Here is a 12106-nt window from a genome sequence, read left to right as displayed (position 1 = left end):
ATAGGGTTGTATATGGTGGTGTTCAGCGATAGACTGGGGAGGATCGCTGGATTTAATACAAAATTAAGGTACAAAGTAAAGTCACTCCTGTCAAACTCAAGTTAGAAAATGTGCCTATTAGTGTTCATTAGGATTTTGCTGAAATACTCACATAAATGTGTGAAGATGGGATCATTGAACCCATCAACTCATCGTTATGGTTATTACCTATACTGATTGTAAGGAAGAAGAATGGTCAGTTAAGGGTTTGTGTAGACTTGAGGAGCATGAATAAGGTGATATGGGTTAATTCCCACCCGCTTACTTGAATAGATGACATCCTCACCACGTTTGCAGGCGCCAAGGTATTTAGCAAGATCGACTTGGCATCTGCTTAACACGAAATTAAACTGGATAAGTCTTCTTAATATCTTACAGCGGTTGTTTCTCCGGTTGGCACATTTCAATTCAGGAGGATGCCTTTTGGATTGGCATCTGCTGCTCTGGCTTTCCAACAGGTGTTAGAAAACGTACTCCAGGGAGTCAAGGGGGTCGTGACCTTCCAGGACGACATTCTGATGGCAGCAGAAGACCTGGTTAGTCATAGAAAACTCATGCATGTTGTGTTAAAAAGGTTGCAGAAGTTTGGAATAATAGTCAATGTGAAAAAATTAGAATTTGCTAAAAATAGTATAGAATATTTAGGACATGTCATCTCTGAAAAAGGGGTAGACCCGACACCTGGTTTAGTGGAAGCTATTACAAGAGTCCCTAAGCCTAAAAGCAAGGAACATGCAGCATCATTTCTAGGGATGTGTGAGTTGTATGCCAAGTTCATAAAAAATGTCTCAGTGAAAACTGTAAACTTGAGGGAACTTGTCAAGAAGAAAAAAAAACATTAATTTGGAGTTATACTTGCCAAGATGAGTTTGTAGCTCTTAAAAATTACATTGTGTCTGCTGGGGTGTTGGCACCTTTTGATCCCAAGAGGAAATGTATCCCAATCTATGCTCTCATAGGTCTAGTTCAAGTGGGGTGAAGGTTGTTGACCCAGCAGAATGTAGAAGCCAACGGGTGATGGTCAAACCAGCAAGATATTAATCTATGTGATTTATTTATATATAGTTATTGTGTAGGTTTATGCATTTTTTTAAAATATAAGGGGGGAAATGTTGTGCTGATATGTTCTTCTCACTACATTTCACATTCTTAGTTCCAGTGCTAATGAATCTGGAATGTAGGGTGCAGGATTATCAGGTGGATTTTCTATCTTAGGCAGTTGATGCCTGAGGCTGTTGAAGACTGTGACCAATAAACTCTCTTGAGATCACCTTTTTGTGTGGTGTTTAGGGTCTGTTACACTACCACAGACGGCTTTGTCTCACTTGCGAAAATCTGCTGGGTGTTGCATTCAATGCAACTAAATGACATTGTGGAAGCGAGTGCTTTCCTTTCTGCATTTTCTTTTAGCTCTGTTTGCAGCGAGCAGGCGGAAGTAGTGGATTTGCTAGAGCTGGCCTCATTTGAAGTTATTGTATTGTGTTAATTATAAGAGATGACTACGTTCCATTCTCTAAGTGTAGGAGCACACACTGTCGGTGAGTGATTTAGCTGGAGTCATCACTGCTGAGTAATGCTGTGAAATGTGGTGTTCTTCAGTTTCAAGTGTATATGAATGTCAGCATGCAACACACCACACGTGTCATTGGAATGCAGCATATGGAGTTCCAGGCATACAACATTCTTTGAGGGAAATTGGAGCATTGTATTCAAGCAAATTGGTTGCCACGCAATAGTCTATCCAATAACGTAGACTGTGATCCTTTGTGCCTGGCATGTACTCCCTGAGATACAGATCTTTGATGGTGTGCTGTCCATGAGGTATACGGTATGCGTTCATTGTTTAGCCTCTGTAGCACGATATACAGAAATTGTTTGGTGAAGAGTTTTACGAGGTAAGGCTGTAACATATTTACTCCAGTGGCAGTCCAATATTGTGCCACAGTTGCTTATCTTTAAAAAAAAAACAATTTCCTTGAGTGTCTCTCATGCGTAATATCGCTCAGTAATTACGTTGTTGGAAGGTCTTCACTATTTTTGCTGATTCTGCCGCACATTTACACTGAGGGCCATGATCTTGGAAACTAGATGGCACCATGGAAAAACCAGATGCCACGAAGATATCAATGGTTTAAATGAGAGTCAGTTCAATTTTTGAAAGATAATTTTCATAGAAGGGCATAGAAAGATGAGGAATCTCTGCAGTACATCATGGCATTAAGAAGACTTGTTTCCTGCAAGTTTGGTACTCCCACATGAGGAATTAAGTAGTAACCAATTTATTCTACATTTTAAATCTGATAAAATAAGAAAGGAATTGAGGCTCAAAGATGAGTCACTCTTGGTCAAGGCCATCTCCATAGCCAAGCTTGTGGAACACTAATGAGTTGAATGGAAGAATTAACTAATGGAGGCAAGAAGACGTTACAATATAAGTATGACTGCATTTGTTGTGGTTTAGCTGGCCACATGGCTAACTGGAAAGAATGCCCAGCTATCAAAGCAATGTGCAGGGCTCGACAAATTCACTCGCCCGCTCGCATTTGCGAGGTAGAATTAATGATGACGAGCTATTTTTAGGTCCTACTCGCCCTTTCTGGCGAGTAGGAAAACAAACTAACTGTTGTCCTCTGTCGTTAAAAACTGAGCAAATGTGACAGGATAAGATTTAAAGACATTTTTATTGCTCACAAAGCGAATGAGCAATAAAGATGCCTTTAAATCTTGTTAACTTGTCACATTTGCTCCGCTTTCAGAGACGAAGGTCAAGTAGGTTGCAGTTAGGTCGAGGAGATTTTTCAAGGTACTAGACCTGCAGGACTAGTACAATTTTTCTGATTTTTCGAGCCCTGATGTGTAATGATGTGGAAAGTTAAGACACTTTGTCAGGTGTTGTAGGAGTTAATGCAGAGTGATGGATAGCGTAAAAGAGGTGTGTAATGTGGTGGTGCTCAATGTAGGAGTATTGAAATGTGGCATTCCATCTGATGCAGTTAAAATTGATAAGAAAAATGTGAAAATAAGGTGTGTCTTGTTTCAGGTTGAGCATCACTTCCCTGCAGGTCAACAAGGATTTATGTGAGGGGAAGATGCCTTTAAAAAAAATGCCAGGAGGTCATAGGTGGGTGGGGTCATCCAATAAGCATGTTGAATTTTTTCTTGCCCTTATTGAATATAAAGAACATTTTACTGAAGTTCAAATCTATGCGCTTGTAAGAGGGGACAACATTTTGGGTTAGCAACACCAAAATAATCTTGGTGTCTATCTTGATCCGAATGCAATACTTTAAACGTGCATGCACCAAGTACAGGATTCTTGTGAGAATTTTCCAGAGAGACTTCCTGATGTTTTAAGCCCCAAAGTGGAATTTCTCCAGAATTACTTCCACAGGATATAACCCAAGAATGGTGCTACAGTTGTGATTTCCAAAGTAAGGAGAATGCTTATTAATGTTCAAGAAGCTATGAAATGTTAGCTGAAGAGAATGTGTGATGACTGTTGTATTGTCCCCTTGGAGGCAACAGAGTGGGTGGCGCATGTGGTTGGTGCACACAAGGTCATTGGCCATATAAGATTGTGTGTAGACCTGAGATGTTTAACTATAGAGGTTATCGTAAATAGGTTTTCTCTTCCAAACTTAGCAGAAATGTTGTCAACTTTGTCTGATACCACGTTTTTTACCACCTTGAATCTTCCTTCAACGTATTACCAGGTGAGGTTGGAGGGGTGTTCACAGTACCTCGCAGCTTTTATTATATCTACGTGTTCATACATGTTTCTCAGGACGACATTCGGGTTTGTCCTAGTGGTATAATTTCAGGAATAGGTTCGATTTTAGAACCTCTATCTACATTTGTAGATTTTTTCCTGCGACCACTGGTCAAAGACATGCCGACATATTTGCAGGATACTAAAGACGTTTTACATCTTTTACCGGATGTTGAATTTGACCCACAAACTGATGATCTTGTGTCATTTGACGTGGAGTCCCTTTATACTTCTATTCCACAAGATGAAACACTTGATGCCATCCATGTCCTACTTGACAATTGGGATTTGGATTCCATAACACCAGTCCCTTTTATAATGTCATGTGCCCAATTAGCAATGAAAGAAAATTTATTTTGCTACGAAGATACGATCTACTTGCAAACTTACGGTACCAGTATGGGAAGTATTTTTGCTCCCAATCTGGCCAATCTGTATGTCCATGGATTTGAACAACTACATGTGCTAACAGAGACCAATCCCTTCCGCCAGTCCATACGCTTATGGAAGCGTTACATAGATGACATCTTAGTTATCTGGCGGGGAGATCAAGAATCAATTTTGATCTTACCTAACTGGTTAAACTCAAGCAATGATAACTTGAGATTCACAGTTGAGATCAATAAAACACGATTGGCCTTTCTAGACCTTCTAATTTGTTCAACTTCCACGGGTCTTGAGAGTGAGCTATATAAGAAACCAATGGCCAGGAACTCTCTATTAATTTATGAGAGTCATCATCCAAGGTCGCTTTGCGACAATCTTCCTTATGGCCAGTTCCTTCGGATACGCAGGAATTGTTCTCAATGAAAAAAATTTGAGGAACATGCTGCATCTCTTTCAGCACAACTACAGATCAGAAAATACCCGAAAAAACTGATACGGCGTGCTCTTAAACGGGCAGCTAATAACAACACAGAAGCCCTGATAGAGCCTCCCGTGTTCAAAACGCCTTTGAATCGGATCACTTTTGTGAACACTTTCAGTGTTCTTTCCAATAAAATCCAAGAGAGTGTTCACAAACATTGGCACAGATTGAATGTAGAGAATGGTCAAATTCCTTTGCCTCTCTTTGCATTCAAAAGAGGTATTAGTTTATAAGATCAACTAGTACATACGAGACCAAAAAGTAAATCTTGCATAGTTGACAACACTCTGTGGAATTTACCTGCTATCCAAGGTCATTACCCATGTGGTAATTGTGTGGCTTGACCTCAGACTAAACCCTCTAAATCCATTGATATAGGCACAGCCAGGCCATGGATTCAAAACAAATTCACGAATTGTAACAGCGACAGATTGATATATCTTATAACATGTTCTTGTAACTATCAATATGTCGGTATGACTACTCGTAATATCAAAGTGAGGATTTCTGAACACAAGAGCACCATTAGGTGTAAAAAGCAGACTACTAAACTTACGAGACATTTCTTTGAAAAAAACCATAGACATGATGACTTTCATTGGTCAGTATTGGAAAAACCACTCATACCACCACATGTCACAGACGTCGCTAGATACTTATTAATCAGAGAAAAAAATGGGTATTTAAATTACAGAGCGACAAGAAAGGGTTGAATGATGATATACCCTGGGTCTTCTTATGAATGCAGGCTTACACTATTACATTACATGGCTACTGATGATTCTGGCCTTTTTGTCAATGTACTAAGTAGTCATATAATAAGTTTTGACCAGACTAGAGGTACAGATTACTGTATATTAAGAGACTTTCTATAACTCTGTGAGATACATTACAATGGTATTATCTAGACTGACCTTGCAGCTCTGACTGCCCTTTATGTGAACTCTGAATATGTGTGCTGATTACTATAGTACACATAGAATGTATACATTTCTGTGTATTAACAAATGAGTAACCCTCTCTGTACTTTTGACATTTTTCTATGCTCACACGTGATTTTTTCCAACTAGGGCGCTTTAGAAACCTTTTTTACATTATATATTAGATATGGTGACGTGTTGTCAAGTAGTTTTACTTAGATTCTGTGAGTGGTTCTAATCGCGTGAACAAGTTTGAATTAGAGGAACTACAATTCCCAGCATTCCTCTTTTAGAACACGTTGTACCATACTTATATTTAGTCGGTTTTCTGAATGATTCTGTCCATTATTTCATGGAGATTGCCAAACGTTGAATGATTTATTGTGTACTGTCTGCATTGCTATGATTCTGCTAGCGTTTTGCCGTATACGCGACTCATTTACGTCATGATCGCGTGAATACGGAAGTTGTTTGATCTTCCGGTTTAAAACCCGCCAGGGCGCCAAAGTCGCTACCTTCCCTTCGGCTCATTGAGCTACCTGGGGTACCGACGGAAAGGTAGGTGGTCACGCTGACATACAAATGCTGAGCTTTGCTTGATTCCCGAACCTTTGAACATGTCCTTGCTGTGCATGCTTATTTGTTTTTCTTGCTACATGTCCGTTAGTGGGTTGCCCCGCTATATTTTAACCGGGGGTAAGTAAGATCGCTTTTGTTTTCTGGTCTTTAGCCATGCTTCTGGGTACTAATATTGTATGGTTCTATAACATATAAACAAGAAAGTGTAGATTATGTTACAACGACTCTAGGACATATGACCTCACAGAGCAAGCATTGATTTTGAGTGTACCTTGATGGTGCAAGGTATCTTCACGCTTCCTCGCGTCTATTCAGTATAAAGCTGTTTGGACCCGCTATGATTTCTTAAGGAGGTAATTAACAAATGGAGCCGACTACAGATCGATGACAAATTGACATGGAGTGATTTGGTCTGAACTTTAAGGAACACAGGGCTTTGCAGTATATCTGTGTAGCTCAATATAATTTGCTGACATTGATGTTCTCTATAGCCTTTGACATCGTCACATTACGTGCCAAACTATTTCGCAACATAACTAGATCATGTGGTGTTTTTGGTGTTTACCTTCTAAACCTTGATGATCATGTTAATATGTAGATATAGAATATGGTCAACCGGACATCATATCAGTCTGTGTTTGGCCTTTGAAAGTTCTTCCTTTATCTTTGTAGATACTTAATGACCACATTTTATTTTAAAGTTGACTGTACAATACTCAGAACCTTTTCTGCCCTTTGCATTCCATACAGTGCGGGGCCTCAATTTCCTGAGCCATTGCCAGGCGAGGTGAGGTGCTTTCCCAAATTGATACGGGTAAGCCCTTTTTCTGCTATTATAGCATCTCGATGATAATGGTTTTTTCACTAGAAATTGTAATATACTTTCAGGCTTTTTCTTTCACACACAACAGGAGATTATGTCTCTATATTAATTCATGTCTTACAGATACCAATAGTATGTGTGATACAATTGGGGATTTGAATATCTACGATTCCAGGTGGCATGGTTGAGTATGCTCCAACTACGTTTCAGACAGTGACTACATGCACTTTATAATACATTTATTATCTTTCTTTTCTTTTTGCACTTGTTTTGGGCACTTCTTTCACGCAGTAGTATTCCATTTAGTGTTTTGGTCCTGAAGAAAGTCGTGGACGCAGTTAGTCCTGAAGGCAGAAACATGTCGACCTAGCAGACACAGGCAGTTATTCTGTTAAAACTGTCACTACTTTGTTTTTAACCTGACCCTTTAGGGATATCAAATAAAATAGTTTTTCCCACAGGGGTCATTTTACATTTTCACTTTCACATTATTCACACACTGCGTCTCACATCTAGTGGATCTGATTACTCCATAAAACATCTGTGAGCTCCCCCTCATAGTTGAGAGGTTGTAGTCCTTAGCACCACTAGTGTGGCGCTAGGAGGAGACCCAGATGATGAAGCATGTCACTTCGGTGAGTGATGGGAATCCGTCCTACCAATAGTAATGCCAGACTAATATGCTGGTCATTCTATATTTTTTTGTGTTGCATGAATCATTAAGCCTGATTAGATTCTAGACCCATGGATATCATTGTTGTTTAGATTATTGTCCTAGTGGCATCCATTTTTCAGAGCGGTATTGATAAGCTTGTAGATTATCTAAAGGATGTTAGATGCTTTCAGGAAGCCCTACTCATCTTTGAGAGGACATGAGAGGAACATATTTTCAGGATGAGCAAATTTTAGAGATATTGGCGGGTGTGGGATAACTCTAAAAGAGAGTACATGCAAATTTGGTAGACAGAAGATTACGTACCTGGGACACACTATCCCACAGAAAAGAGTGAGAGTAAATAAAGATTTAGTGAAAGCGATTTGTGAGTTAGAAAGACCTGGCAACAAGGAGGAAGTTATCTCATTTTTAAGCATGGTAGAATTCTAAAGTCAATTTATATCCAATCTTACTTTTAACTCAGTTGATTTGAGAGATCTGTGCAAGAGAGGTATAGAGTTAAAGTGAGAAAAAATATGTTAATTTGAAACAGGAGTTGTAGACAGCCCCAGATTTGAAAGCTTATGTTCCGGGCAGGGAGACTATAGTGGCATGGATGCTACAGTTAAAGGACTCTGAGCTCGTCTGTTACAGAGGCATAGTGGAAGTGAGAATATTGCATCTTGTGTCTCCAGCATGTTTTATAGAAGCGAACGTAACTATTCAGCTATAGAGAAGGAGACACAGGCAGTGAGTTGGGCTGTCAAGAAATTCTACAGTTTTCTAAGGGGTTGTATTTTTGGTATCATATGTGATCATAAACCCCTAAGAGAAACTTTGACAAGGAAGGGCCTTGACTCTTCATGCATTAGAAGATGGGTTTTTGTGTTACAAAACACACATTTAATGTTGAATATATTCAAGGCACTTCCAACTGTGTTGCTGATTGTCAAGAATGGTTACTAAGATGGTTGAGTCTAATGGTGGGCAGGTGGAAGATGTGGATTTGCCCCTTGAGAATGTGGGTGTAACAACACAAAGAGCTGTACTGGAAGACAAATGGAAGGAGGGTGTGGCGTAGGATCAGACTCGAATGAAGGATCGGCCGTATTTGGTGGAAGATTGACCTGATAAAAGATCAATTGAGTCAGGAGTTTTCCCCTTTTGGAAGATGAGGGAGTTGGCTGAAGGTGATGATATATTTTTCTGAGGGTCAAGATTAATTGTGCCTACCTGCCTGGGAGGCAAAGTGATTAACCTTGCACACAAGGGGCAGTTGGATATTGTGAAGACGAAGAGGAAGGAGCAAACAAATAATGACTTCTGGTGGCCTGGGTTAGACTTAAAGGTAGAAAGAGTCATTAGATTGTGAGGTGAGTATATTGCTACTGATAAGACTTAAAAACCACATGTACCACCAATAGTATGTAGAGAGTTACCTTGTGGGCCTTGGATGGACATTGCCCTGGATATTGTTGAAGCATTTATTGGTGAGGGGTTAACAGTTAACTCCTACCTCACAGTCGACATGGATATGTTCTCTTGATGGCAGAAGTGATGTATGTCTGGGACATCACACCCGGTACTGTTGCTAAGTTTCTGGAGGAGCAGCTTCACAGTGAAGGTTTTCCAAACGTCTTACTTTTAGATAATGCGGAGAAGCTGTGTAGCATGGAGGTGGAGCATGTGGTAGCTTATAGAATATCCCCACACTCCACCACTGGGAAAAATCAGAGTTTTTTTAAGGTAAGAGGCCCCAGTCCAAAATTCCTTTCTGGTTGGATGGGCTAGAGCAAGGGGTGGGTCAGTGTCTCAGTAGCTGATGCTTAGATGGCCAAGGAAGCAATTAAATCGTTAGTGAAAAAGAAAAATTTCGACACAATAAAATGTGAAGGATGTTTGCTGCCAACTTCATGATTTGGTCAAAATATGAGCTCCGATGGGAGCCACAGAGTGGTTGAAGTACACCAAACCAAGTGAGGTGGCAAATCTGTTTAAGAAAGCAATCAGAACTAGTGATGGTCGCATTTGGAATATGAGCAGGGTGGTGGTATTTAACAAGAAACTTGAAGAACATTGCCATGATCAGGATCCCAGTCATTCGCTACATGTTACGAAAAGATCTGTGTCAGAAGACACTCACTGGGGTGTTTTGGTTTTTGAAAGGCAGTGTGATGAGGGACAACCACCCTTGAAGTTGCAGGCTCAAAAGATACCTGTGTATTAAAAAGACTATGAGCCTGATTTTGAATTTGGCAGATGGGATTTACTTCATCAGGGTGACGGAGTAAAGTACTCTGTTGCACTGAAGGAGTACCGACCCTCAGATTTAGAGATGTCTGCTGGCCCAGAGGACATCTATTGGGGTTTCAGGGTGAGCTAGTGGGTGACGTTGGTTGGTGGCATAGGTTGTAATAAAAGGCTCTCTCAACTTGCCTCCTTCATTGAGGCTGCTTAGTCACACATAGCCTTCCACTTGGCTACCCAGCTCCCTTCAAGTGTCCCAACCTACTCGCGTATCATCCCTTCTATCCGTACCTTACCTTGTTCATGCGTGAAATTGACATTGCACTGCCAGTGGCCAAATATTCGAGCTATCACCTAAATCATACGCATCTGAACTCCTGACCTACCCCTATGTACCTGCTCTTTATCTGCCACCTAATCTCACTCTGAGAAGGGGCACCACAAAAGAGGCCATACAGAAAGGAGAACCATTAAGTGCTGTTTACAGTCTTGGTATGAGAACTCTCCTCCAAGGCAAAGCTGAGGTCAGCTCTCCGCATCTCCACACTCCACACCCCATCAACTGAACAATCTCCCCAAATATATCGCAGTCACCCTGGAAACATCTGGGCTTTCAACTTGTGCGACGTCCACCCTGTGGCAGCATCTGTCAGATCCCCTAGCCAAAAGAGTCATATTGCTGTCCTATTACTGTCCGTGACCAGAACTCTAGGTCATTTGTCCAGGTCATATACCCTCACCTTAAACCCTTCCTTGTCAACTAGTCGTTGCATGTTGCATTTCTTGCAGCTATATCTCCCCCTCACCTCTTCTCATCTCCCCCTCTTGCCAGCTCCCCTCACACCCACATATGTTGCTAATCTGCTTTGACCCATTTCCACAGGGTCTCTGCTTCTTTGGTGTTTTCCTCAGGCAAGCTGCCATTCCTCCCAATAACCTAATTTCAGCATCAAGGTTGCCCCACACATGCCCCACACATGCATCACTGTTGCCAATTTGTCTATGCTTTGCAAATAAGCCTTTCTCTCTGAGACAAGCCTCCATGTTTAGTGCTGTCTTTTCATCCTATTCACCATAGCAACAACAACTCACTCCCTGCACACTGCAGCCTCCTTTCTTTGGATGCTTCCCCATACAGCCCATCCGTCACCTCAGTCCCTTCTGTCACACAGCCCATTGGAAGTCCCATGGTCTGTTTGCAACCGATGGTCCCTTTATTCCTGATTCATTACAGTCTGACATCCACTGCAGGTCATTTTCAAGGCGAGGGTCTCTTCATCCTCCTCTGCTCTTCCTGCACCTACTGGGGATGCCTCACCGTGCACTCCTCTGCTGTAATCAAACTAGGATCAGATGCTTTGGTACCGTCAAATCTGGGGGTGCTGAATTTCACAGAAAAATATCAGACATCTGGTAGGGACTAGGCATGGGCGTAGCTTCAGGGGGGTGTTTGGGATGTGACACCGCCCAAATAAATGCAGTTTAGGCTTGGTAGTTGTGTCTGGGGGCCTGAGTTAGATGTCCAGTGTCTGTGTCAGATTTTCTCGATGTGCACAAAGAATAAAAGACAAAACAGTTACCTTTATTGTAAAACAGGATAGAGAGAGAGATGGACAGAGAGACAGAGGTAGACATCTGCTGGCTGAATTTCACAATGTGAAACAAGGTCATCAATACAGGATTCCTGCTTGTCCAAATTGTGTGATGTTTCATTTAATAGACTATAATCTTGCTCCATCTATAATAATAATCTAGGCCATGTTTGGGTTTATATGACTACTGACTTCCCTCTTAGTTCACTAATGGTGTTGCTGGTGGAGGGTAAGCCATAACTGTTTCTAAATTCATGTTTAAAAACTATCACTTTTAATAGTGATCTAATCTGACGCACTAAGGTGAAACACTCCACATGTTAAAGAAATACAAGTTTTTATCTTGAAGGGACTATGTCACATTTTTACATTATGTCTGTTGTACGATTAACATGCCAACCTTTTTAATGAGTTGGGTCATGCTTGACTGTTAGAACCAAGCCATATGCTTAGCTTAGCTCTGCCTTGGCTCGTCCTATTCATTTGCTGGTGCACCCACCTCCATTTGATATTTAAGCTTAACAATACATGAGGCTATCAGTCACTGAATAAAACGATTTGGAAAATGCGAGGACTATAGCACAGATCCCTGCCTACATGTAACGATTTAAAAC

The sequence above is a fragment of the Triturus cristatus genome, chromosome 3_2 (assembly GCF_964204655.1).
Source record: "Triturus cristatus chromosome 3_2, aTriCri1.1, whole genome shotgun sequence".
Classification (NCBI taxonomy): Eukaryota; Metazoa; Chordata; class Amphibia; order Caudata; family Salamandridae; genus Triturus; species Triturus cristatus.
The sequence above is the reverse complement of the archived record's forward strand: the minus strand, read 5'-3'. Positions refer to the sequence as shown.